Raw genomic sequence first — 26,616 nt, 5'->3', positions numbered from 1 at the left:
AAAATCCCACCTCTTCCCCGCTTTTGCATATACACCCCCAGCTCAACGTGTGAAAACATAACACTTTGCAAAGATTGCAGATTTTGTTTGTTTGTTCTTTCTGATGTCATATAAATCATGCTATACGGTGCACCAGCAGCATGATATTGTCCATGTTACTGCCTTCGGATGATGACAGTGGTAACGATGGACTCTATAAATAGGAAGCCACCCTATTTTAGCATAAGGGTCAACATTAGATTAGATGTAATTATACTTAAATCTCACTCATTGAATGTACTTGATAACCTTTGTTAGTCAACATCAGATGGTGGTACCAGAGAATGGACCTGCCTGTTCGTGTGTGCGCACGCGTGTGTGTGTGTGTGTGTGTGTGAGAGAGAGAGAGAGAGAGAGAGAGAGAGAGAGAGGGTGGGTGAGTGGGTGCATACTCCACGCATATATGTATTTAAATTTAACATTTTTACCTAAGCTGCCATTGAAAATCGCTGCCTGGCAAAGGGATTAACATCTCTGGGAACCTCTAATAAGAGTAATTAGGAAAGGTGATTTAAATAAAAAAGGATTTTGGGATTTGTCTGTTATAGGTTGTATAGATCTTTGGAGAGAGTCTAGTCCCTGAATTACAACTGAATAGGCTTTTTATAAATTAATCTCGACAAGAAATTATTTTTTCTAATCCCTCGTGTGAGACTGTACCTAAAAGTTATTAAATAAAAAGGCAATTAAATATAATTCTCCTATTGGCATTGATTGCCTGAGAGAGAGGGCCAGATGAGCAGGGCCTACAAACTCAAGATGCCTTTATATACAGAGATACTGCAACCTTTGTCGTCGGTGCTCACATCTTAATAAGGGACTGTGCAAATAAAATGCCCTTTTCAGTGAGCTCTGTAGTGCTGCCTCACAGAAGATGAAATAACATATCTCTTTTTATCAAAAAGATACACTTTGATACAGTCTGTCTTGCAGCACACTGCTGTAATTATGAGATGATTTGAATATGAAGCCGGGAAGAAGAAAACTTTTCCCCCCAGAATGGATCCTGGTGCCATCTTTTAAGCCACCTTCCTCCGCCCACCTGGTCATTGAAGAGAAGATTGTATGGCTGACTTAGAAAGATCACTCTCCAAATATGATCTTGTTCTGTTTATTACTTTGTATCTCACATATTCCTAAGTTTCCCCATCAGTGAAGAACCTCTTCTGTCATGTTGCTTAAACTGTTAGAAACAATTTTTAAAAAATCACCAGGCAGTTTTTCTTGATATTTTATTTAAATTGTCAGTGTATCTTAACTTTATTAGTTTCTTTTTTTAAATTTATTTTTTATTGTTGACAATATTACAGATGTCCCCCATTTCCCCCACCTTTGCCTCCCTCTACCAGGCCCCTGCCCCACCCCAAGCCTTCACCACTCTATTGTCTGTGTCCCTGGGCGATACATATTATGCGCATACATTCTTTGGTTAATCTCTGACTGCTCCCCCACCCCCCTTCCCTCTGAGATCTGTCAGTTCCATGCATTCATGTCCCTGGAGTTATCTTGATCGTCAGTTTATTTTGTTCATTAGAGTCCACATATAAGTAAGATCATGTGATATTTGTCTTTCTCTGCCTGGCTTATTTCACTTAGCATAATACTCTCCAGGTCCCTCCATGCTGTTGCAAAGGGTAAGAGGTTCTTCTTTCTTATGGCCACATAGTATTCCATTGTATAAATGGAATAAGTGGAACGCTGTACCACAGCGTTTGTATTGAGATATAATTGACATAAAACATATTAGTTTCAGGTGTACAACATAATGATTCAATATTTATACATATTGTGAAATTATCACAATAAATTTAGTTAACCTCCATCACCGTACATAGTTACAATTTTTTCCCCTTTAAGATCTGCTCTCTTAACAACTTTCAAATACAAAATACAGTCTTATTAACTAGAGCCACCATGCTATACATTACATCCCCATGACTTATTTATTTTGTAACTGAAAGTTTATGCTTTTTGACCACCTTCACCCATTTGGCCCACTCACCAGCCCCCACCTCTGACAACCACTAATCTAGAGGTTTTTTGTTTGCTTGTTTTTAGTTTAAGATTCAACATAAACATAAACAAAACTGAGGAAGGAAGAGAGCACCGGGCGGTGGTGGTGAGATTGGAAGCTTGCTTACCATGCATAAATGGGACTTAACGTTGGACTTGTGGCTTTGGGTTATTTGTTATTATATTATCTTGTAAACACATGTTGATCAGAAGAGGAGCATGAGTAGATCCATTGTTAAGGGAGATTGTTCTGATTTTTTTTTATGTTGAGTGATAAGGTCCTGTGTAAAGGAAGAGCTGAATTATATTTTATTTATTTGATTCCAAACACTTAATTTCACATTGTGGTCTATATATAGGCATTCTTGGCCCAAAGAATTGACAGAATAGTAGTGGTTTTATATTTTGTGACTTTAAGAAGACTAGCAAAACTTGTTTTACAAAGGCTTAGCAAAATTCTCTGTCTGCTAATATCCTTAAAAGCATATTATTTCTTAAAAGCACGTGATATATTTTTCCCTGTTACAATACAAAAGCATCAATGATGTGATAATTATGGACATTTTTAGCTCTTTGGGGGATTCTTCACTTTTCTAAAGTTATCTCATGTAGTAGACTAAATATACCTATTATTCCTTACCCTTACTTCCTCTTTCTTATTTTATAAAATATTTTTTTATAGAATCCACATATATTTATAGACTCAAGCAGGATGCAGTACTGACCCCTTCCACGCAGTCCACGGCCCTGGAATTCCCTCATTTTTTGTTTGATTACGTTCACTGATGTGGCCTTGAGGCACTGTCCATACTCCTTAATGTTCTCTTACTTTCCATGCGGTTCCCAGTCTCAAGTACGCTGCTTGTCCGGTTTCCCAGAAAACTCCCTCTCACTCGGTTTTACATAGCGCCTCTGCTTTTAGGGACTTTCAAATCTCCCACGTGGAAAGAGACCCAAGAGGAAGCGACAGTTATGGAAATGACTGCTTGCTGTGGCTGAGGCTTGGGCGCTATGCTAAATGTTTTCACATATTCATTCATTTCGTCTTGCAGCAGCACTATGAAGTTAAAGATGATGATTATTCATATCTTACAGATAAAAGAGCTCAAGCTTAAACTGTCCTACTTTGTCTGGGACTGAGGTATCTGCAGGAACGTAGGATCTTCAGTTTTAAAACCAGTAAAGCACCAGGCAAACTGGGACAGGTTGGTCCCATGAGGCCTAAGGTCAGTGACGAGGAAGTGAAGAAGCCTGGGTGGGAACCCAGGCCCACTTGAGACTAGGGCCTTCACTCTTCACCATGATGTTATAGTGTCTCTTACAACAAAGTAGAAAAGCAAGAAAAGGACTGATTCACAGAGGAGGTAGGAGGCAAAGGCATGGAAGAGTTCTTGCAGGGGAAATACTGTTTCCTGGAAGGCATTTCGTCCGGGGAAATGTGCTTTATCAAGCGTCACAAGACCTGCCCAGCTGATGTGGCTCAGCAGTTGAGCATCGCCCAGGATCCAGGAGATGGCGGTTCGATTCCCAATCGGGGCACATGCCCCTGTTGTGGGCTCGATCCCCAGTAGGAGGCATGCAAGAGGAGGCCGATCAATGACTTCTCATCATTGAAGTTTCTATCTCTCTTTCCCTCTTCCTTCCTCGCTCTGAAATCAATGAAAACATATATATATAATTTTTTTTTCTCAAAAAGAGTCAGAAGACCTAAATCTGGTTTCAGTTTATTCACAAACTCAGTGTTGAGTTGAAAAGATTCACTTAACATCCCCATTGCTGCTGTTTCCTAACCTGTCAAATGAGGGAGGAGCTAACAAGAAGACAACTCCTGAGATTGTTTTCAATTTTAAATTAGAAAATTGTATTACTTGAAAACTTGTTTCTTAAATATAAACTCTCCAAAACCATTTCAGAGCTGATAAATATTAGCAAGTTTTTACAAGGTCATTGATAAAAAAGAAATTTGAAAATAGATTCCAGGATTTATAATATTTCATGATTTTGCTCAAATTTCTAGATCTAGCTCTTTAACATTAGTTAGTATTTCCAAGCACAGCAAATTCCATTGCAATACCTTAACAGTTTTGTCCTTTATTTTATTAAATTTGTAATGATTAACTTTATGATATTTTCATTGCTGTCTTTAACTGTTTACATATGTCCCAAACATCTTAGGGGGAACTGATTTATAAATCAAGTTTTCATTTTTTATTGTGAATTTATAAAATATTAATGGTTTCTATTTTAAGGCATGTGTGATTAATAACTAAGACAATGTACTTTTATAATAGCACTGTTTTATTCTGTGAAAAATCACAAGAAAAACAGACTCACAACATGCCAAAATTATCATTGAAGGTATAATTCTGTGCATTGATATGGTAATCTTCATAGATATTTTGAAAGTATTTCTGATTTAATAGAGTGAATAAGAAATAAGGCACTATAGCCTTTTTTTATTCCTGGTCACATGTGTTCTAACCAAAATTCCCCCGATAAGACATAGCTTTTAATATTTTTAACATTGTATTCAAGAAAAGCCTCACTCTCCCTATGACCTCCACTACTACTACTTTCTATCAGTGTCTTAAGGTTGGATTCAAAGACTGAAGGGGAATTTGAGGGGAGAAAAAGGTGGAATAAAAATGGATATAAAGAGAAAAATGTGGCTTTTCTGAAACTAGTTTGTGTGTGAGCGTGTGAGCGTGTGTGTGTGTGTGTGTGTGTGATTACCACTCATTTGGGGCCGAAGTAATTAGCTCCTTTTCTCATTTGAATAATTACAATCTTCCTATCAAGATAACTAGGTGCATAAAATTAAACAAGCCAAGTTCATTAGCCACACTGCAAAAATCATGACACATTAGATGGAAAATTTAGTGGTAGTGAGATTTCTAAATAAATATTAGGAACTCTGTGAAAACTAAGCATATTGTAACAATTCAGGACTGACTTGTAGGAATTCAAATCAACTGCTTTTTATGGGGTACTAATTGCTTGGCTAGCCATGTGCTCAGTCTTATGGAAGTCCTAAAAGAAATGTAAAAGGCTAGTTCCTTTGCTAGTGGGGCTTGTAATCGAGCACAGATATTGTTAGATTTAGCGAAGCCCTATGCTTTATATTTCTTTTGAGGAAGGGTGAGATGAGCAGAACTGCAACTATCTATAATGATGAGAGCAGTTTTTTCAGTTTTAATGGATTACTTGGAAAAACTAATTAAAAATTAAAATTTATAGTTAAATATAAATAAATGTGTAACATATACTCAGAATATTGCACAATTTCTTAGTGTACAGATAGCTCTATGAATATTCACGAAGTGAGCATGCCTGTATGCCCATCCAATAAAGAAGTAGAACATTACCTGAATCCTAAGAGCCTTTCCTGGTGTCACTCAGACACTATACCCTTTCCCTAAAGGTTACCATTACCCTGCTTTCTACTGCCATTAATAAGTTTTCTCTGTTTTTGAACTTTATATTAACGAAAGCGTACAGTATGTCCTTTTTTTATGCAGGCTTCTTTCTCTCAGGATTAGATGCGCAAGAATCATTTTATACCTGTTTGTATAGCAATTCATTCTCACTAGTGTGAATCATCCCATTGTATGAATAAACTGCAATTTATTGATCTTTTGGATTGCTCCTAGTTTTTCACTGTTACAAAATAGTGCTGCTATGCTCATTCTTCTATGTGTTTTTCAGTACATATTATAAAGCATTTTTGTTGGGAGTGGGAGGGCTGAGTCATAGTTAGGTATAGATTTAGTCTTTGAAGATTCTGCCAAATAGTTTTCCAAAGATTACCCGTGTACAACTCCAACAGGCAGTTAATGGCTATTTCAGGAGCTGTCTATTTTTGTCAACACTTAGTATTTTGTTCAAGCGATTTGTTTGGGTGCATGGTGGTGGTGGTTTTATTTTGTTTCCTTGATGACCAATGAGATTTGAGCATCCTTTCACATATTGATTTCCTATTTGGAAATCCCCTTTGCAAAATGTCTATTGAAATCATTTGCCTACTTTTATATACGATTGTCTTTTTCATTGATTTGTAAAAGTTATTTATATTGTCTCTGCTATGTTAGTCCCCTTAACCACTGTGGAATTGATAGTCTTATCTAACCAACTCCAGCCTATCAACTCCTGTTGGTAGTCTTTGATTCTCAGGTGCCTTCAGTGTACATATTTATGTATTCATGAATCCTAATGAATATATCTCTATATCAAAATCCTAAAATCACAGAGAAACTCCATAGCTTATTGAACATGGCTAAGAAGGACCTGTTTCCTTTCACATTGAGTCAAAGGAGAAAAAATTCAGTATATGCTAGCTAAAAAGAGTATTTGAAAAAATTTTATTTTATTTTATATTTTATTATTTTATTTTATTTTTTGGAGGAATTTTAAAGTATAATGCCTTCTCAGTTTAGTATCTTTTTAATGACCTGAGAACTGAAATGAAATTAACAGCTTTCTTTTGTGATTTAAACATTTAAGTATTTTATTTAACACCAGGAATATTTGGGATCTCTTAGTATCAGTGTCCATGCAAGCCCACAAGGAAGTAGAATATAACATTTTATGAAACAGTTGAACCTTACACACAGAAAGCACCTATGAGAGTATGGACTGGGCTTCTCTGAGCCTGGAGGGTTGGGTTTGGGGTGAGTGGGTGTGATGAGATGTTTGGGGAAAGGCTCAGAGACCCTCTTCAATCACGGCAGCCAGGCTTTCATCTGTTGTCCTTACTGACTTCTGAGATAGAGTTCCTTTAAACATAGGCTGAAGCTGCTCTTTTTAACACTGTGTGTCTATTTTAAATCCTTCACTTGCAGATGAAGAGGTGGGATTCAGCGAGGTTGACTGGGTTTGGCCCAGATCACACTTTGGCAATGGCAGAAGCAGCACCGAAATCCATGTTAGCTTTCTCCATGGTGCTCGTAGACTCTGATGTTTGTGTCAGTTGAAGGAATATCCTGATGACTGAATTATGTTCTTTCCTTCCCACTTCCCGGCTCTGAGACATATATTAACCCAAGTTAATTAGAGAATCAGAGGGAGGTTCCTGCATCAGGCAAGGAGTGTTACTCCACATGCTTCCCACTGTTGTGCACGGCTCACAGGATCTCAGCTGACCTGATATTAATGGTCATGAATTCATAGACTATCTTCTTTCCAACTCATTTTATGGTCCTCTGACTAATTTGATTCACAATTTGAATTATGTGCAGTTGTAAATGTTTTCTCCTCCTATCACCTGATACATCTTTTTGCCCATTACTAGATGCCCAGGATGGCCCTGTACTATTGGACCTAGTCAGGGCTTGTTCTGTTTTGTTTTTTTTACCCGATCGCCTTTCTCTTTTCTCATTCCTATTGCTTGGCACCAGCACATCTGATCTAGTCAGAGAGATAGGGACACGACAAGGACCTACCTGGCAGAGGGAAATCAGTCAGGAAGCAAATCTGGAAAATGACCTAAAGATCCTTGTTGACTTGGAAGAGAAACCGTGGAGAAGAGCTCACAACAATCAGAGAATGGAAACAGTGACAAGGACAAAGCCTGAGGGGGGCCCTGGTGGCCAAGGGTTGAGAGGAACATTGGGGATGATGGTAACTAGGGGCATGACTGGGAGAGACCAGGCCTGGGCCAGCTTCCTTTTTGTTCTGCTCCTTAATTCCAGAGCACAGACTATGGTGAGAGGGACAGGAGAGAGGCAAGCACTAGTAACCATGCAGTTGATTTTTGAGATTAAGGTCCAGCTAGTATCTCATCCAAAAGCAATAAAATAATAGAGTTTTAGAAACTGAAGAATCTTTGAGGTCTTCTTGCCCAACAATTTAATTTTGCAAATGAGGAAACTAGGGAAATCAGAGAAATCAAAGCAAACCCCTTGGCTCAATTCTGGGTGGAGCTGTGGGATACCAGGCCTATATTTTTCCATCCATATTTACTCAGTTGCATGAGAAAGACCAGGGTAAGAAGCTAGGCTTTATTCTAAATGCAGTTGGAAGCCATGGAAGGGAAATGATGTGATCTGATACACATTTAAGAAGATGCCTCCTTCTGCTGTGTGAAGAATAAATTGGAAGTGGGTCAGAAAGTAAATCAAGAGAGCAGTTAGGTGGCTATTTCAGCATTCTAGGAATGAAATGGCTGTGCTGGGAGAGGAAAGATGAAAAGAAGCCAATGTATTTTGAAGTTATAATGTAGAAGACTTGATGGGTAGGTAAAAATACAGGAAGAATCAAAGACTATGCTTGAGCAACTTGGTGGATATGGGTACAGGTTTTAATGTGGAGAAGTGCGGAGTGGGTGAATGTATGACTTTCAGGGATTCAGGTGAAGGGACAGTGGGAGGAGAATCTGGGCTAGAAAATGAGGATTTTTCTCATTCACCTTTATATGAACTGCTGAAACTGTTTGTCTAGATCCCTGGACTATGACCTGTTTCCCCAAGTCCTGCTCAACACCATAGGGCAGTTCTTTGTCACCAGGATATGTGATTATATAGGATACCATGATAAAGTTGTATCAGTCATCTGCTTTAGGAAGGACAAGCTAAGGAGATAAGGTAGGGGAGTACTTTTTCCATTTCTGTGACTTTTATCCATATAGAAATGGAATTAGAGATCCTTACCACTCCTATAACCCAATTCAGGGGTGCCTTAAGTCGCATCTACTGGAGGAGAAATGGTGAAAAGACCTTTTCACAAATGTGCCCATGGAGCCATGGAGCTAGAGCAGCCCTGACCAGCATGCTGTTGCCATAATTACTCATTCCACAAATATTTTTTGAAATTCTTCTACATGGCAGGCCCTGGTCAAGGCACTGGGAATACAGCAGGAAAGAAACAATGCCCTTGCCATAATTACTCATTCCACAAATATTTTTTGAAATTCTTCTACATGGCAGGCCCTGGTCAAGGCACTGGGAATACAGCAGGAAAGAAACAATGCCCTTGCCATAATTACTCATTCCACAAATATTTTTTGAAATTCTTCTACATGGCAGGCCCTGGTCAAGGCACTGGGAATACAGCAGGAAAGAAACAATGCCCTTGCCTTTACGGAAGTTACATTCCAGAACACTGATTTATGTCAGTGCCTGTTCAAAAACTTTCAAATGGTTTGTTGCCCATTTCAGCAGCATAAAATCCAACCCTCTGCTTACATCCAACCCACTGCTGCTGTTCCCAAACCGTGTGCATTCTCACCTCCTTGCATTGGCTTGAGCTATTTCTCCCACTTGCCTGTTTGTCCATCCCTTTGAAGCCAGCCAATCTGACCCACTCGGGACTGATATTCAGCACCACAGGGCTGTGCTGGCCAGCATCTAGTTCTAACTGGTTGATGCTTGTGCCGAATCAGTTACTCAAATTTTCTCTATTATCCCTGCACCCACCAGGTGTCCCTCAGTCTCTCTCAGACCCTTTTCTACGTCATTTCTTCAGCCCTCAAGTGATCACATCTTCATTTGAACTCACGGCTCTCACTGATTTTACAAAGCTCACAAATTTTCTTATGACCACTGGCATACAGTTCTCTGCATTTAATTGAAAAAATTTAACTTATGCTTTTGCCTTTTCTTCTGAAAGAGATGCTATGCCCCTTGTACAGCTCAGGCACCACACATGCGTTTGCTGGTTGATCAGTGCGCCGGGAGGGACTCAGCATGCTGTAACTAACTGCCTGCTGGGGACCTGCAGTGGAGAGGGGCCCTGTCTGTTGGTACTGTGTGTCAGTGTGCTCATCTCTAACCAATTCCATTTTCCAGGGCCTTCTTCAACCCCGGCTCCTGTCTCAGAGTCCTCCTCATCATCTCGGGTTTGTGGGAGCAGTACCGCACCTTAGGATGCTTGACTAGTTTTCTGCATTAAAAGGACAGTGGGATGTCTTGTTCGCCAGCCAGTTTAATGCAGGCTGACCTGACGTTCCTGGCACACTGAATTAAGGTGGAGGAGCCAACGGTTTCAGAGAAGAGTCCATTTTTATGGGGATTAAAACAAAATGATGGTATGCAAAACACCTTTATTTTATTCTTCTTATAGTTAAATGGAAGGAAGATAGTAATTAAGCCAGACCAGGAAATGAGTTCTGATTTGTTAATTGCTAAGGGAGGTGCAGTATTTTAATTTATCCCAGGCCATTTGTTGAACTAGGCAGATGATGTACATGTTCTATGGTCTTGCCCATAGTGTAATGCTGACAACTTGAGAATTAATCATTTTTAGATGTTCCAGATTTGTTATTTTAAAGATGTAACTGCAGTATTTCCCCCTCTCTGGGTAAATGCTGAGGAAAGGTGTTATAGCCTTTTATCTAAGAGCATGTGGCTACAGTCATGACTTTCACAGGGCAAAGCTGACTTACAGATTTACTCAAATAATCCCTCAAACTTAAAATAGGTGTGACTAGACCACAGTGTGATGGTCTAGTCAGCCAACCGAATAATTATAGTTAGACTTTTATTTTATTTTTTATGTCAATTAATTATTTTATTTTATTTTTTCCAATCACCATTTATCTCTCCATACCCTCTTCTACCTCCCTCTCCCCCCAACAACCACCAAATAGTTAGACTTTTAGAACAAGAGTTTCCATGAGGCTTTGTATACATTTAATATTCCATTTCTAGTTATAAAGCTGTGTGAGTACATTGGTATAACTGGCTTCTTGGTTGTTTTTTAAAAATGCAGGAGGCTAGGCCCCACTCTAGACTTTGATATATTTTTAACACCCCTTCCACACACACCTGGCAATTCCATTGGTCATCTGGGGTTGAGGACCACTGGTATAAAGTGTAGTTTGGTTTTGTAGGCTTTTGGAATCTAATTGGGAATATAGGACTTCTATTAATTTCTATCACTGTCTTTTTAGCTCCTTACACAGAAGCATATGATAAATTTCAAGCGAGAGGCATAGACAACATAAGTACTGTGTTTAAGGCAGGAACAGATTACCAAGCAAAAAAAACTAAGGAAATAAGATTTGAACTTATGCTTTGACAATGATTAGCATATAAACATAGATGTGAGAACAGGGCACTCTGAATAGAAGACTGACGTGAACTTAAGCTTGTGGGTAAGCTCAAGGCAAGTGTGTAAGGTACGTGCCAGGTGTTAAGTGGATTTTAGTTGGAAAGTAGAAATCAGATGTCCCTGCACAGGGACTTGGGTCCAAAGATCTGGATATGAGTTCTGTACATGGCACTAAATAATGTATATTTCAATTCCCTGAGCTCCAGTTTCCACATCTACCCAAAGTTTCTGTTAGGTTGTTTGGAACCGGTAAGGTAATAGCACTTGATAAACCACAGAGCTCTACCCGATGCTAACTATCGTTGTCTTTTGGAGGGAAAGGCACTGAAGGTTTCATAACAGAAAAGTGATGCCTAAAAAGGGTTAATCATTTATCCTATTTCTTTATGAGTGAGTAAAAGAAATAGCTAAAAACGAATAATAACTAAATTTATGTAATTGTGTTTAGGGACTTGGAGCCCAACTTTCAAAAAAGAAGATCTGCCTAACTGCCCATCATGGCTGCTGCTGAGGCTGTGCCCGATAAACCACGTGAGTATCCCCGCTTACCTTACAACTCAGCGCACAATGCAGGACACTCCAACGGCTTTTAAAGACACTTTTCATTATTTATTAACCTTCAGAGCACTAAATTTACTGCCACGTCTCATTCCATTTATTTATTTGTTATTTATTTATCTTTAAAATATATCTTTATTGATTTCAGAGAGAGGAAGGGAGAGGGAGAGAGAGATAGAAACATCAATGATGAGAGAATCATTGATCGGCTGCCCCCTGCACACCCCTCCTTGGGATCGAGCTCGTAACTAGGGCATGTGCCCTGACCAGGAATCGAACTGCAATCTCCTGGATCCTAGGTCAATGCTCAACCACTGAGCCACACCCAGCCAGGCTCATTCCCTTTATTTAAGTATAACCAACTTTAGACAGATCTATAGCAACTTTTAACTTAGTGTGCTGTCCATTATGGTATCCACCAGCCACATATGGCTATTCAGTGCTTGAAATGTGGCTAGTGAAACTAAGGAACTGAATATTTAATTTTAATTCATCTTAATTTCAATGTAAAAACCAATAATTCAGTTATTGGAAAGCTTTTAAACATGTTTGGAGCAACATAGGTATGTGAATCTACTTTTTCAAGTGGACAGTTTATGAAGTCTAAATACAGATCAATTATTTCTGATAAAAATTTAGCATCCAAATTGAGATGTATGTAAGTGCAAAATAACTAATAAATAAATTTTGAAGAATAACAAAAAAAGTAAAATATCTCATTATTTTAAAATATCAATATTGAAGTGATAATATTTGGATATGTTTTGTTTAAATAAATATTTTATAACAATTAATTATTATGTTATTAAAATTAATTTCGCCTCTTTTCACTACCAGAAAAATTTAAATTATATAGGCAGCTCACATTATATTTCTTTTAGAGCTGATCTAGACTTGGCAACACTACAAGTAATTTTAGGGTGGGGTAGCATGATTGAGAAACATCTACTGCTGCCTAAAGAGTGGGATTATTAGGATTTCCTGTTCTGCTGCCTCCCCTTGGCTCATGTGACCCCAGGCAATATGTAATACAGGCTAGCTGGCTTCTGTCCAGGGCTACCAATAGAACGCTGTGCGGATCACTTTAATTCCCTTTGTATTTGGACAGTACAACACATTTTTCAAATGGAGGGCAGCAAAAGAGGAAGATTCAGGAATGGAGGGGGATGGTCTCTACTTCATTTTGCATTTGGGTCATGCCCATAATTACTTAAATTATATTTGAAGTCTTGATACTACGAGATTGGAATCCTCCTGCTTCTCCTTAGCAACCTAGCCCCAGTCTGAGAAATATTAATACAGGGAGATTTTTGGAGGAGTACACTGTACAATCTCCCTGAGGTGTGTAGGAAGCCTATTAATCCTTTATTGTTGCAGAGGACAAAACACTTTGATAAGAAGACCAAGGTGGGCAGTGAGGACAAATGTCTATAAGAGGCAGCTCAACAGAATGCCTTTAAGTTGGAACTGAAGAGCTGGGTCTTAATGCAGAATGCATTGTGAAAATAATTACTGACTATAAGTTTTAGGAGATGATAGTCATATGCAAGTTGAGATTTGGGCTTTACTTGGTTGGTTCTTTTTTTTTTGAAAACAGCTTAGAAAAAAATTATGTTTTCTTCATGTATACGTAATAGAATTGAATATAAATTATTTTATTTGCAGTTTCTGTTCAAAGACCTTCTAGTCCCTTTTTAGATTCCACAACAACTTGACCTGACCTAATGAAATGGTCTTCTTCCAGGTCCCCTGCCCTGTGTCTCCTCTCCCCTAACACTTTCCTTCATCAGAAGGGGCCCTTAGATCTTCCTGCACGTGCACAAATATTCAAATCTTTGCTTATTTGTTTGGTGTGTGTTTGTTATTTTTAGCCAAGGAATTTTTTCCTACAAAATAACACAGGAAGAGCTCTAGTAAATAAAACTAATAAGGTCAGATTGAAAGAAGGAAGAGCCACCAAGGCACGTGAAATTGGTGAAGCCCAAATTTAAAACCACTGCCTTGGTCTGGATTTGATTCACTATGTTATTTCTCTTGGGATATTTGTGTTTCAAATCTTATCTCTAAAAATACAATATAAAGCCTTATATCATTAGAGGGAAGCTTTTACATTAGGGAACTGGCAGTAGGTGGTGTTGGTGATTTATGTTAGTTAGCCCTTTTCACAGGACAAATCTTATTGAATTGGTCATGCACTTGTTTACAATTTTTTTTGGCACTAGACTCTAAGTACCTGGAATACAAGCATACCGAGTGTCTTATTTCTTTCAGTATATTTAGGACCAAAGCAGTATCTGGGACTTAGTAGGTATTTAATGAACATATGCTGACTGAGTGTTGTTGAACGTGAAGTTGGCTTTTCTAACACCTATAAAATCAAACAGGTGGTCAGGCACTTACTCTGACTTATATAGGCATGGATGGCCTTAGCTATGCAGCCGTACATCTCTGTTCAGCTTACCTAATTAATAAATTTTTGTAAAGTCTCTGAAGAATGCTGCCTGTTTTAGGAAGGATGGAAACTCTGAGTAAGGCCAGTTTTTTTTACGTTTATTAAAAAACACATTTGTTAGTCCCTGGGTCTTTTTGGATGCAGAAAGACTTGCTCAGTGATTACAATCAAGAGATCGCCAATGGCTCATTTCTTGTCATAGTTTCCATAATTAGATCTTCTGGTGTCTTCATGTCTTCACTCAAGAGTTTTACTAGAACAATAATACAGAATCTTCTAAAGCATTAAAAGAAAGCTCATTTTATGAATGATCAATCATAGTAGCATTAAACTGATATATAAGAGTGAGTTTTAAAAAAATATATAAAATAATGTAAGAAAATGTTTTAGGTTAGTGAAAACATTTGGCATTAGAAATTCATTTTCTTTTCCCATGGAAATGTTAATATTTGCGCTCATGTTTTAGCTAAGTTTAATATGACTATTTCAACTTCTTCATGAACTTTATCATAAAATATTTGTTATTGCTATAATAGTATTTTTTATTTCTATGTCAGGTTTTGGTAAATTAAAGAACTCAAAGTCTGAAGAGATTTTTATTATTTGTAAACCTATTAATTAATTAGTTTGGATAAAAACAACAATAATAAGACCAGATTCATTTAATCTAATTTAGAAGATGAAGTTTGTCTTTGTGGTATTGAAATGAGAATTGACTAATGAAATTAATCATATAAATCGTTAGCCCAATTATAGTAATACAACAATAAGTATGGTAATAATAATTGCTAACATTTATTGAAAGCTTATTATGTGATAGGTGCTGTGCTAAGTACTTTGCAACCAAATCCAATTTGATCCTCACAACTCTGTGTGAGATTTATTATTATTATTATTATTATTATTATTTTATCATCCTCATTTTACAAATGAGAAAAGTGAAGGCTTAAGACAATAAACTAAGAGGGGAGAGGGAAGATGGCAGCAGTCTGACAAGAAGCAGAGCGCCCGTGTTTCCAGCCACGGACTGGATTTACAGCTAAAATACTGTGTAGCCAGCTTGGAAAAATAAGAGAAATATACCTGAGAAGACATATTTCAAGAAAGGAGCACTGAAGAAACACCATAGAGTCTAGTAAGAGAGGGTGTTACTGAAAGGGGGAGTCCCTCCTGAAGCCAGTGCTGGGCTGTGAGGCCAGGGCTTAGAGGCTGCAAATATCCCTCCCTTTGGGAGTATGGACTGGCTTCCAAAAGCGGGGATCCCTAACCCGGAGTGGAGGAGAAGGGAAGGAGAGCCCCGTGCAGAGGGCAGAGGGGTCCAGGGGTACAGTGTGCCTGCGAGGAGGGACCACGTCTTCCCAGTGAAACAATGCACCTCATGGTGGCAGCCAGGGCTGGAGACTTTCACCCCAGGTACTGACAGCAGGAAAGGCTGTCCCGCAGGGTGTGGCTTCTGAATAGAAAGGGGCCAGAGGGCTGCACTTAGCAGTGACCTAAAGGGACCCTCTGCTTTTCTGTAAGGCATTGTGTAGAACCCCAGAGAGCATTTGAACTGTATGGCACAGGGAAGGGGAAGAGAGTCCTCCTGCAGCCAGAGAGGGACTGGAGTGGCCAGTGGGGTGAATCAGAGATTTTTGACCTGCTCAGAGGGGAGCCAGGATAGTGTGCAAGGAGCTGCCCCAGCTTTACTGAGATCAGCTGTGCAGGGGACCTGTGTGGGGCTGACTTTGTGACCCCCCTCCTGCTTGGTTCTGAGGTGCAAGGGTGCCGGGACCTTGCAGGGTGGGTTCTCTACCTGTGTGTTGCTTTGTGTGTTTTTGAGGTTTTGATTGCTGAACAGGAGCCCACCTTCCTGTCTTGCATTGGGGAGCCAGACCAGCAAAAGCTTGGATTTGTGCCTGAATTGTGGAGAGTTTGAACTGAGAGCCCTGTGAGATCAGCCAACCAGATCTGGGAAAGCAGGGGTGGAGCCCACCTACCTCCCCCACAGGCTAAGAGCACCACCCCCAACAGGAAAGGGGCTGGCTTAGCTCACTAAAGCCCCAGATATCCCCTGCAGGGCACAGTCCTGAGGGGGAAGGGAGGACAGCTCACAGGATGACAATACCAGAGTAAGAATCTCAGGGACTATTGTTTGGAAACTGGAGGAAAAGCTTAAAACCCCTTCTGGGGGCTGGACAGGCAGTGTGCTCACCAGAGTATGTTTTAATCAAACCCCCTGAGCCCAGGCTCTTGAAACTGCCCACACAGAAAAGGCAACCGACTGAATTCATTCTGAACCTGCAGCAGGCCAGTGCATGGGGAACTAGAATTGGAGGACAGGGTAGAGACTGAGGAGCTGGCTGTGGAGCAGAGACTAACTTTCCTGCAGTGAGTGCCTGACAGCAAAACCTCTAACTAAGGGGAGCAATAGCCTGAGCAACAATGGCTGACCTGTACCTTAAAGACTCTCTTCAGAAGACTCTGGACTAACACCAGGCAACCACAGGAAGAAGCAAAATAGCTGACAGGTGGAGGGATTCCATAGAAAGCCTCAGGCCAGCCAACTATATGAGGACACCAGAGCCAAACCTTTACAGCTCCTGACATTGCCTGACACACAAGTACCTCCCAGGAGACCCAAAATCAGCATACAGGACAGAACCTTAGACAATATAAACTGCCCAGATGAAACTCACCTGGTTGACTTTTTTTTTTTTAGAAAAAAGAGGGAAAAGAAAACAAATTTTCTTTTTAAATTTTTAAATTGTTCTTAATTTTTAAAATTAATTTTTAAAAAAATTTGTTTTGTCTTGCTTTGCTTGTTTTTTTGTTTTGTTTTGTTTTTTTTTGTTCTAGTATCAAGATTTTCTTAATATTCTCTGCTTTATTGTGGGGATATTATCATTATAACCAATAAGTTTATTGCTTTTCTCTATTATTTCCTCCATATCTCTTATTTGCCTCTTTCCCTGCCCTTGCTTTACCTCTCTCTCTCTTCTTGTTCTATTGGCATAACTTTCTTTTCATTTTTTCCTTTTCTTTTTCTCCTTTTATTCTCTGTCTTCCTGTCTTTTTGTTTGTGTTTTTCTCTCTATTTTATTTTTATTTTTAAACCATTTTTCTATTCCTACTCTCTACCCTTATTTTTTTGCTCACCTTTCTTTCCTTTCAGAATCTTTTCTCTGCCCCTTTTATCTCCTAGTAACTTCTCTACTTTTTACTTTTTTAATTTTTTAATTTACTTTTTACTATTAGCAATAATATCCTTCTCTCTCTCTCTCTCTCTCTCTCTCTCTCTCTCTCTCTCTCTGTTTTTTGTTCTGTTTTTGCTTAAGCATTTATGTTCTTGCTTCACTCTCCCAATTTTACTTTCTCTTCGGCTGTTTTCATTGTGATTGTCAGGATATTTTGTAAGTTACTGTTTGCTTCCTGGCAATTTGGTTGTGTTTTATTTTGCCCTGTCAACACCTGTACAACAGCTCACACAACATGATTGTGGCTGAGCCTCACAGTTAGCCAACCTGAGAGGAGAGTCCTCCCAAGAATGGGTCAACAACAATCTAGACCCAACCACAACAGGAGAGCCCAAAGAACCCACAAAAGGGACACCCACAAAGGAGACACATCTAGAGCAAATATCTCAGAAGTATAAGGAAAACACACCTCTGGGTCACATTGGACATACACTATAAAATCACACTCCACAAGACTGGGAGATAGCAAATATATCTAATATACAAATACAAACACTGAGTCACTAAAATGGGGAGACAAAGAAACAACCCCTAAACTAAAGAAAAGGAAAATTCACCAGAAAAAGACCTTGATGATATGGAACAAAGCAAGTTATCAGAAATAGAGTTCAGAGGAATGGCTATAAAGATGCTCAAGGAAATTAATGAGAACCACAAGACACTTAATAGGAAGGTCCAGGAACTTAGTGAAAGCATAAAAAAGGAGCTAGATATGATAAATAAGAACCAGGAATAAATGAAGATATCTGATATCAAGAATATGCTGGAAAAAATTAAAAGCAGGCTCAATGAAGCAGAGGATAGAATAAGAATTAGAAGATAAGGTAGAAAAAAACCACTCAATCAGAGCAGCAAAAAGAAAAAACACTTAAAAAGCACTAGGACAGTTTAAGGGAACTTTGGGACAACATGAAGTGAAACAACATTTGCATCATAGGGGTACCAGAGGGTGAGGAAAGTGAGCAAGGGATAGAGAACCTGGTGGAGGAAATAATGACAGAAAACTTCCTAAGCTGGTGAAGGAGAGAGCCACACAAGTTCAGGAAGCACAGAGGATTACAAATAAGAGGGACCCAAAGAGACCCACTCCAAGACACATAATTAAAATGGCAAATTTTAAGGACAAAGAATATTAATGGCTGCAAAGAGATAGACAAGCAGTGACCCACAAGGAGCCCCCATAAGGCTGACAGCAGATTTCTCAACAGAAGCACTTCAGGCCAGAAGGGAGTTCCATGAAGTTCTCAAAGTAATAAAAAGCAAGAACTGACAACCAAGACTGCTCTATCCAGCAATGCTATCATTTAAAATTGAAGGTGAAATAAAGAGTTTCCCAGACAAAAGAAGGCTAAAGGAGTTCAGTACCACCAAACCAGTATTGTAAGAAATGCTAAAAGGACTGCTTTAAGAAAAAGAAATATTGAGAGAAAGGTATATATGCATAAAGGGGGAAAATGGCATTAAATAAGTATATATCAATAACAACCTTAAATGTAAACAGAACAAATGCTCCAATCAAAAGACATAGGGTAGATGAATGGATAAGAAAACAGGACCCATAAATATGATGTCTACAAGAGACCCACCTGAGAGGAAAAGATTCACACAGGCTGAAAAAGTGAAGGGATGGAAAAAAATATGCCATGCAAATCGAAAAATAAAAAATAAGGCTTGTGAACAAATTGGAATTGAAGACTAAAGTAGTGTGACTCAGGAATAAGAGCTCTTAAAAATAATTCTGTATACTATGGGTATGTATTTATAAATAAACAAAGTCTTAATTATTTTTTTAACAGAGAAGGAGCAGACCTTGACAACTTCCTCTTAATAATTGAAATTATAATGTGCACTTGAATCTATAAAAGCTGCATGCTTGTATGTTTACCCTGTTGTGAACAAAGGAACAAAGATTATTAACTGGATGGATTCTTAATGTCAAAATTGTTTAATTTCTTGTGAGTTTAGACTCATTTGTTGAATATATACATATCCTTGGAAATTATGACAATAAAGGACAGATTCTAAGGCATTGAAATATGATTTATTTTGTGCTACCTTGAGAATTTAACTCTTTGGTTCAGAGTGCTTTTTAGTTACAGGAGAAAATCAGAACAGCTGTTGAAGCACATTAAATGACAATGAGGGCTCAGGACTGCTAACTTGGAGTCAGTGTGTCAACACACCTTCAGGGGACCCATTTTAGGACCATGTGAAATTGGTCTCTTTTGGTGCCTACCTTTTTTTGCCACTTTAATACTATCACAGGCCTTGTTTTGTTCAAGAACCTCATGACCTGACTGTATGGGCTCACTGTGGCAGTACCTCAATGAATTGGAATCCACTTGCTGGCTCCAAGAAGGTCATTAGTGTTGCTAAACAAGCTCCTCCACAGTTCACAGGCAACAATTGGCTTTTGGGAATAGGGAAAATCAGACACACTGGTCAACAAGAGCCCAGCTAGAAAGAAAATGCTACCTTGGGATTTTAACTGCTTTGTCAAAGTCTAATTTTTAGATATGAGGGGGAAAATGAGAACAGTTCTATTGACATATTAAATTACAGCATGATTTCTGGCTTGAAATGAAAATGTCTTAGTTCATTCAAGATGTTATAAAAAATATAATCTGGATGGTTTATAAATAAGAGAAATTTTTTTCCCACAATTCTGGAGACTTGGAAGTCCAAGATTGTGACGCCAGTCATTCGATGTCTGGTGAGGACCTGCTTTCTCACTGATGGACGTCTTCTCACCGTCAGCTCACATTGGTGGAAGAGACTACCTAGCTCTCTGAGGTCTCTTTTATAAGGGCACTAATCCCAATCATGAGAGCTCTATCCTCATGACATAATCACCTCCCAAAGGGTCTACTGTCTAATATCATTACATTAAGCATTATGTTTCAGTATATGAATTTTGGGGGGAGGATATGTATACTGAGTTTATAGTAAAAAGTGTTGGTGAAATATAAGTATTTTACTAGGGTAACCTACCAAATGCCAGAGGATTCCTCGGTACTTATAGGGAGTGCATGGCATCAAGAAAAGCAGCAGATGTGTAGAAAAAAGCAGTAAGTGATTCAGGAGTCCAGCATCTGGGTGGGTTCCCAGCATGGCTGTATAAATTTAGAAGGCTCTCAGGCCCTCTGCATCTTAGAGCTTTGCTGTAAGTGAAGGCTAGATCATCTCTAAGGTCTTGTCTGGAATGAAGATGGGATGGTTTTTATAAAGCTACGATAATCATTTCACATGTCTGATACGTGACAATATTGTAATTCTAAGTGATTATTAAGAGATGTTTAATTAGTCAAAGAGAGGAGGTAAACAAGGACAAGTTGTGGAGTGACACCTTGGAATACCTCACTGCCTTTTCTCCAGGAAGTTAGTGGTCTAGTTAGAAACACCCTCAAAATAGATTCAGATTTTAGTTGAAATTTAATGAAACAGACCACTAAAATTCCTGAACTTCTGTCTCTTCCATGTAAGGACAGTGCATCTTATGGCTTTGAATAGTGAAACTTATATGAACCATTTTATGACTCATATGTGAATTTGTGTGGCAATCTGTACAAAGAATATGCACACTTTTCAGGAACAAGTGCACAAAGTCTTGACAACTATTTTTATTGAAAAAGAGAAAAAAATCCACCAAGCAATTTCCTTAGAAATATGTACACAGCCCTGAACATGGGGAGATACAGTGGCAAATGTGGGAGAACAGAGAGATTTGGGTTTGGTAATGACTTACAGCATTTGCCATAGCTGAGAGTGGAAGAAAGATGCTAGAGAGCAAGGGGAGATTTTGTTCTTTCTAGAATAACTGCAGACGGACAATTCCAGTACCCAAGATGGGTACAACTTTAGTAGGTGCTTCCTCCCCTGACCCAGCACTTTTAATGTGGGCTAAAGTCCCAATTGCTCCTCTCCTTTATTGCTACAGTCTCCCCCAGGCTTCGTTCCTCAGAATGTCATTGCCCCAAAGTAATAGCTGCCTGTACCCATGAGTCTACGTGTTAAAAAGCAAATGGAAATTTTGTGAAGGAGTGAAGAGAAAGTTTCCCCCAATATTTTGTTATAAAATTTTCAAACATATAGTGGCCTTGAAAGAATTTTAAATCAACACTCAACTACCTACCCCCCAGTTCTTACTACTAATATTAATTTATCAAATATCCATCCATTAATCAACATGCAAATCATTAATCAGAATTCAATATTTTGCAATTGTAATTTTTTCTCTTTTGCTGTAAAATATACTACAATTAAATGCAGGAATCTTAGGTATACATACATTGATTTATAATTACTCATGCCCGTGTAATCCGCTTGCCGTGTATCAAGATGTAAAACATTACCATCATCTTAGGAATTTTCTTCATGACCCTTCTGAGTCAGTCTATGCCATACCCCACCAGAAGAATCACAACTCAGTTTCTTTCTCTAATATATTAGGTTTGTTTGCTCTAGAAATTTGTATAAGTGGAAACATACAGTATGAATGTTTGTGTAAGGAAGCTTACTTGGCGTAATGTTTTTGCGATTTACTCACGGTGTTGTGTGTGTCAGTATTTGACTCTTCTATTAAATTGCTGAGTAGTATTTCACTGTACGAGTGCTATTCCACAATTTGTTTACCATTCTCTTGTTGTTACACATCTGGAGTGTTTCCAGTTTGGAATGATTATGAATAAAACTGCTACAAACATTCTTGGACAAGTCTTTTGTAAATATATATCTTGTTCTCCTTGTAAATGCCTAAGATTGAGAATGATGGGTCACAGAATAGGTGAATATTTAGTTTTATAAGAATTACCCTCTCTTTTCCAAACCAGTCATCCTATTTTACATTTGAACCAATGATACATGAGGGTTCCAGTAGCTCCACAGCCTCCCCAACATTGGATGTTATCAGTCTTTTTGTTTTAGCTATTCTGGTGGGTGTGTGGTAGTATCTGCTATGGTCTGAATGTTTGTGTGCTCCATCCCCAAATATGTATGTTGAAATCCTAACTTCTAAAGGTAATGATATGAGGTGAGGGATCTTTGGGAGGTGATTAGGTCATGAGACTGGAGTCTCTTATGAAAGAGGCCCCACAAAACTCCCTAGTTCCTTCCAACATGTAAGGTACAACTAGAATCTGCAGCCTAGAAGAGGGCCCTCACCTGACCATGAGGGCTTCCTGACCTCAGACTTCCAGACTCCAGAACTGTGAGAAATAAATTTCTGTTGCTTATAAGCTACTCAGTCTGGCATTTTGTAATAGCAGCCCAAATGGACAAAGACAATATCTTATTGTCTTGATTTGCTTGAAGATGGAATTTTTAATTGCTTGAAATATGAGTGGATGAAAAGAAGGGAGAAAAAATCTTGATTCTAAGAGTGCTAAAGGAGGTAGAGTTATATAAATGGGGAGCACACTGGCCAGACTGAAAGCTAATTTAAATGGGTTATGTATTTTAATTTTACTGAGTCTAGGTTAAGAGGCGAAAGCCCAGGAACACTTTTAAATGTCACAATCAGCTAATAATAAAGGAAATATAAAAGGAAGAAATCTTAGACAAGACTAAATGAGAATGATGTATTCTGTGTAGGTGCTATAAAATTCCATACATAGCTCTGGAGAAAATAAATTAAGAATCTCAGGAAAATATAAATGAGTTAAGAGTTATTATAATATTACACATTTGTTGGTGTTTATATATTTTTTTCAATGTTATTTCTATTTAATAGAGCTATTGAGAAATTTTATTTTGCAGTTATAATTTAATCAACACATTTTAAGGTAAATAGTTATTGAATAAATGTATAGTCATATGAATCATTCATCAAGTATAAAAAACACAAATAGACTTGTTAATAATTTTTGTGCCCAAATCATGTTGTGCCTACTGTATAGTAACATTTTAAAAAGTTTTAGAACCATTTGAGATTTTAATTTTGTGTGCTTTCCTTGGTTTCCTTGAATTTTAATAATTTAGGATAATCTATTATTCTGATGTTTTAAAATCAAAATGTTATATTAAAGGAGCATTACATTAACTTATTTTTGCATTCACTGACAAGTTCCACTTATAAAATTCACTTTTTAATAATGTCCTGCAAGATTCATAACTGTCCCCAAATTTTAATATCATAGTTTTACCATTTTTTTATTAAGAAAGTACATTAACTACATTTTTAAAAAGTTTCTCTGTTTCTATTTTAGGTACTGTATTAGAAATCACCAAGCAAGATTTTTTTCAGGAAGCAAAAACTCTCATTGCCCAACATCATGAGAAAATAAATGAGGTTAATGCTTTGCATTTATCTAACATTATATTTTTCAGCAAACTAATAACTATTTTTGTATACTGCAATGATCGTTCCAAATGATTGCATGAACCCTAATAGATTTTGAATAGAATGGAAAGAAAATAAAATCCTTACTAGCTATAAGAATTGATTTCAGATTGCACTTAAAAATAAGATTTTTCAGCTCTACAGATTGTTTAATTATGCAGATACACTTAATTTGCACACTTATTTTTAATGTTTTCTTTTGATGCATTATAACAGAAATATTTGGATTAAATATCTCAAGTAAATATCCCTCTTTAAATACTATTAGGCAAAGCTAAACTAGAAAATATGCTGTGAGATGTCTCCTCTATGCTCTTAGTATGACATGCTTACCTGATCTTCCACATCACTTTGCTTTAAACTCTTTACCAGTCTGACAGCTTCTTGAGGGTAGTGGCTGCCTTTTTTGAATGTTGCATCTCCAGCAACAACATTATACCTGGCCCAATAAATACTTGCTGAATGGCATAGATTCGGGAGGTCAGAGAAGAAGGGATGAAAGAGGAAGTGATGGCAGAGAGACAGGAGAGTCAGCACAGGGTGCAAATTTGGAGGACAGCATCTACAGAGGAGATGGGAAATTTTGGGGAGCAGCAGCTATTGTGACAAATAGGCCTTTGGGGAGACAAGTGAGGAAAGGGGATCTTAGAATGATGTACTTTGTGCTACACTATCCTATTCCCTTTTGAATACTTTTTAAATCAATGTATTTTAAATAAAGATTTTAAATATTTTTCAATGCTTACTGTGGAGGAAGAGAATTATAACTTTTACATATGTTTGCTTTGAATGGTCCTCTATGCTGAAACTGGTGGTTTTAATCTTGTAATCAACATTGTCAACATTGCTTAACTTTTTCCTCTAAACCCCAAAATACCCTTAAAATATATTGATTTTACTAGTAGGTACATGGGATGAAAACTTAAGTCTTCAGAGTTAGATAGATGTGCCTTAGAATGCTGACCTATGTTTAGAGTTTAATCTAATAACAGCATAATAGTCCATCTTTGGTTGCTTGGCAAAACATCATACCTCCTTATTGGCATCTTGAATTGGCAACAATTTGAATTTGTCTAAAGATTTTTATAGGCCAAAGAATGAATAGACTAGAACAAGTATAATTGTTTAGATAATTACTTGTCAGAAACCAGGGACTGTATTATTTTTCTATTGCTCATGGTGTTAGAGAAATGGGGATGTCCCTTTTCCCACTGAGTGCTGGGGGTATTCTTACAATATCTCAAGAAAAAGAATTTTCTGAGACTCACACAGGAGGATGAGTGATTTTTCTTTTTTGGCATGGAATTACATCCCTGCATTTCTAAAGTTTAATTTCCCATAGTCCAGTCATAAAAGAAGTGTAGCTGGAGTTTCAGGAGAGCTAGAAGCAAAGCCAGTGTCCAGAGTTTCCTTCCCATGTTGGAGCCAGGTCCAGTCCAGAATCAGGCTAGTTGCAGCCCGTGAGTCCATTGTGTGTGGGGTCCACATGGCTGTGGGGCACACGGGAGAATGCCAGGAAGCCAAGGGTGAACCATGAGCCAAGCGTGCCAAGAGGAAGCAAGAGAGCAGACTCTTTTGTTTAGGGGATTAAGTATCTCAAATTTCCCACCTTTGCAGTGGCCACGCCCATCCTGGCCAATGACCTGTTCCCAGGTGGGACTGACTGGCAAGTGCCTTCCCGACATCACCTCAGCTTTACCGGGCATGCATCCATTCTCCTCCCTGTCTAGTCCCTTCCCCCGGTGACCTGCAGGGAACAGACTGGTGGCTCCCTGGGAAGTGTAAAGCTTTAGCTTCCTGGTGAAGCTACCCAAATGACATGCCTATAATATTTGACCTTCCCTTTGCTCCTTTCCTGTTATTACAGTGGTATCAAAGGTAGTCAAAATTAAGAAGTATTTATGTGATTGAACTGATCTGAAATACATATCCAATTATTAATATTCTTTTCTTGAGAATCTCCCTCCATGTATGAGCAGTTATGGTTCAGCAGAGAAAGAGTTTTGGGGATGATAGCATTTTATGGACATTTGAGAATTCTTCAAAGATGATTGAAAATAATTAAATTCTTATATATCTAATTGAAAACTTCTATCTTAAAATAGACTTTAAAGCTGTATTTAATAATATCAGATTGGAGTAGAAAATTACTATTTTAAATTTACATTTTTTGAAGTGCCTGTGAAGTGCCTTTTGAGAACTCATAGGATAACATCTGCTTCCCTGGAGTACTGTCAGATGCTTTATAGTAACTGTCTTATGTGATAAGGTACTTAGCCAAATGTATTTGGTGGATATAAGTTTATTACTGTACTAATATAATTTATTATATACTTTTATTATATAAATGTTACAATTAAATTTTTTTTTGTTTTATTCACAGAGCAAAGTTCAAGGTACTTCTATAAATGTTTTTAAAAATAAACACAAAAAAACAAAAGCTGGCAAATCGATACCTTTGGAGATTAAAAAAAAGAAAACACTTGATGTGGTCCAGACAGCACACAAACGGATTTGTTTTCCCAAAGATGCCTCCAAAGGTGAACATTTTGAGGAGCCTCCAAAACAAACTTCTTTCAAGGAACCGCACCTTTTTAATGTAAAAGAGAAATTCAAGGATCCTATAGACCGAATCGCAAAACGTAAGTTTTTGCTGGAGCCAAAAGGTTCACCAAACTAACAGGCAAAAACTATTTGCTTCTTGTGTGCTTTTAATGGAATTTCCTTGTTCAGACAAAAATCCAAACTTTAAATTTTAGCAATGAAAGGTAGGGAGACATGATTAAAAGAGCTGCTAGCCTCTGGGGCCCAAAGAAATTGGGAAGAGAGCATCGTAATGGGAAAGAGGAATTTAGAGGAACAAAATTGGCTAGCTACATCTTCCAACAGAGTGATATTCCTTCTGGTTCAAGTCCTCAGAGACCGGTTAGTTCACT

General features: G+C 38.1%; 1 pseudogene across 1 annotated transcript; it reads left to right on the top strand.

The window, feature by feature from the left end:
* Window positions 1-11,594: 11,594 nt before the first annotated feature.
* LOC308556240 (IQ domain-containing protein M pseudogene) lies at window positions 11,595-26,360 on the top strand (annotated as a pseudogene). The gene is made up of 3 exons: window positions 11,595-11,628; window positions 23,547-23,629; window positions 26,064-26,360. The product of its transcript is annotated as an IQ domain-containing protein M pseudogene (transcript).
* Window positions 26,361-26,616: the final 256 nt, after the last annotated feature.

The sequence above is a fragment of the Miniopterus schreibersii genome (genome assembly GCF_964146895.1).
Source record: "Miniopterus schreibersii genome assembly, chromosome: 4".
Lineage (NCBI taxonomy): Eukaryota > Metazoa > Chordata > Mammalia > Chiroptera > Miniopteridae > Miniopterus > Miniopterus schreibersii.
The sequence above is the reverse complement of the archived record's forward strand: the minus strand, read 5'-3'. Positions and strand labels throughout refer to the sequence as shown.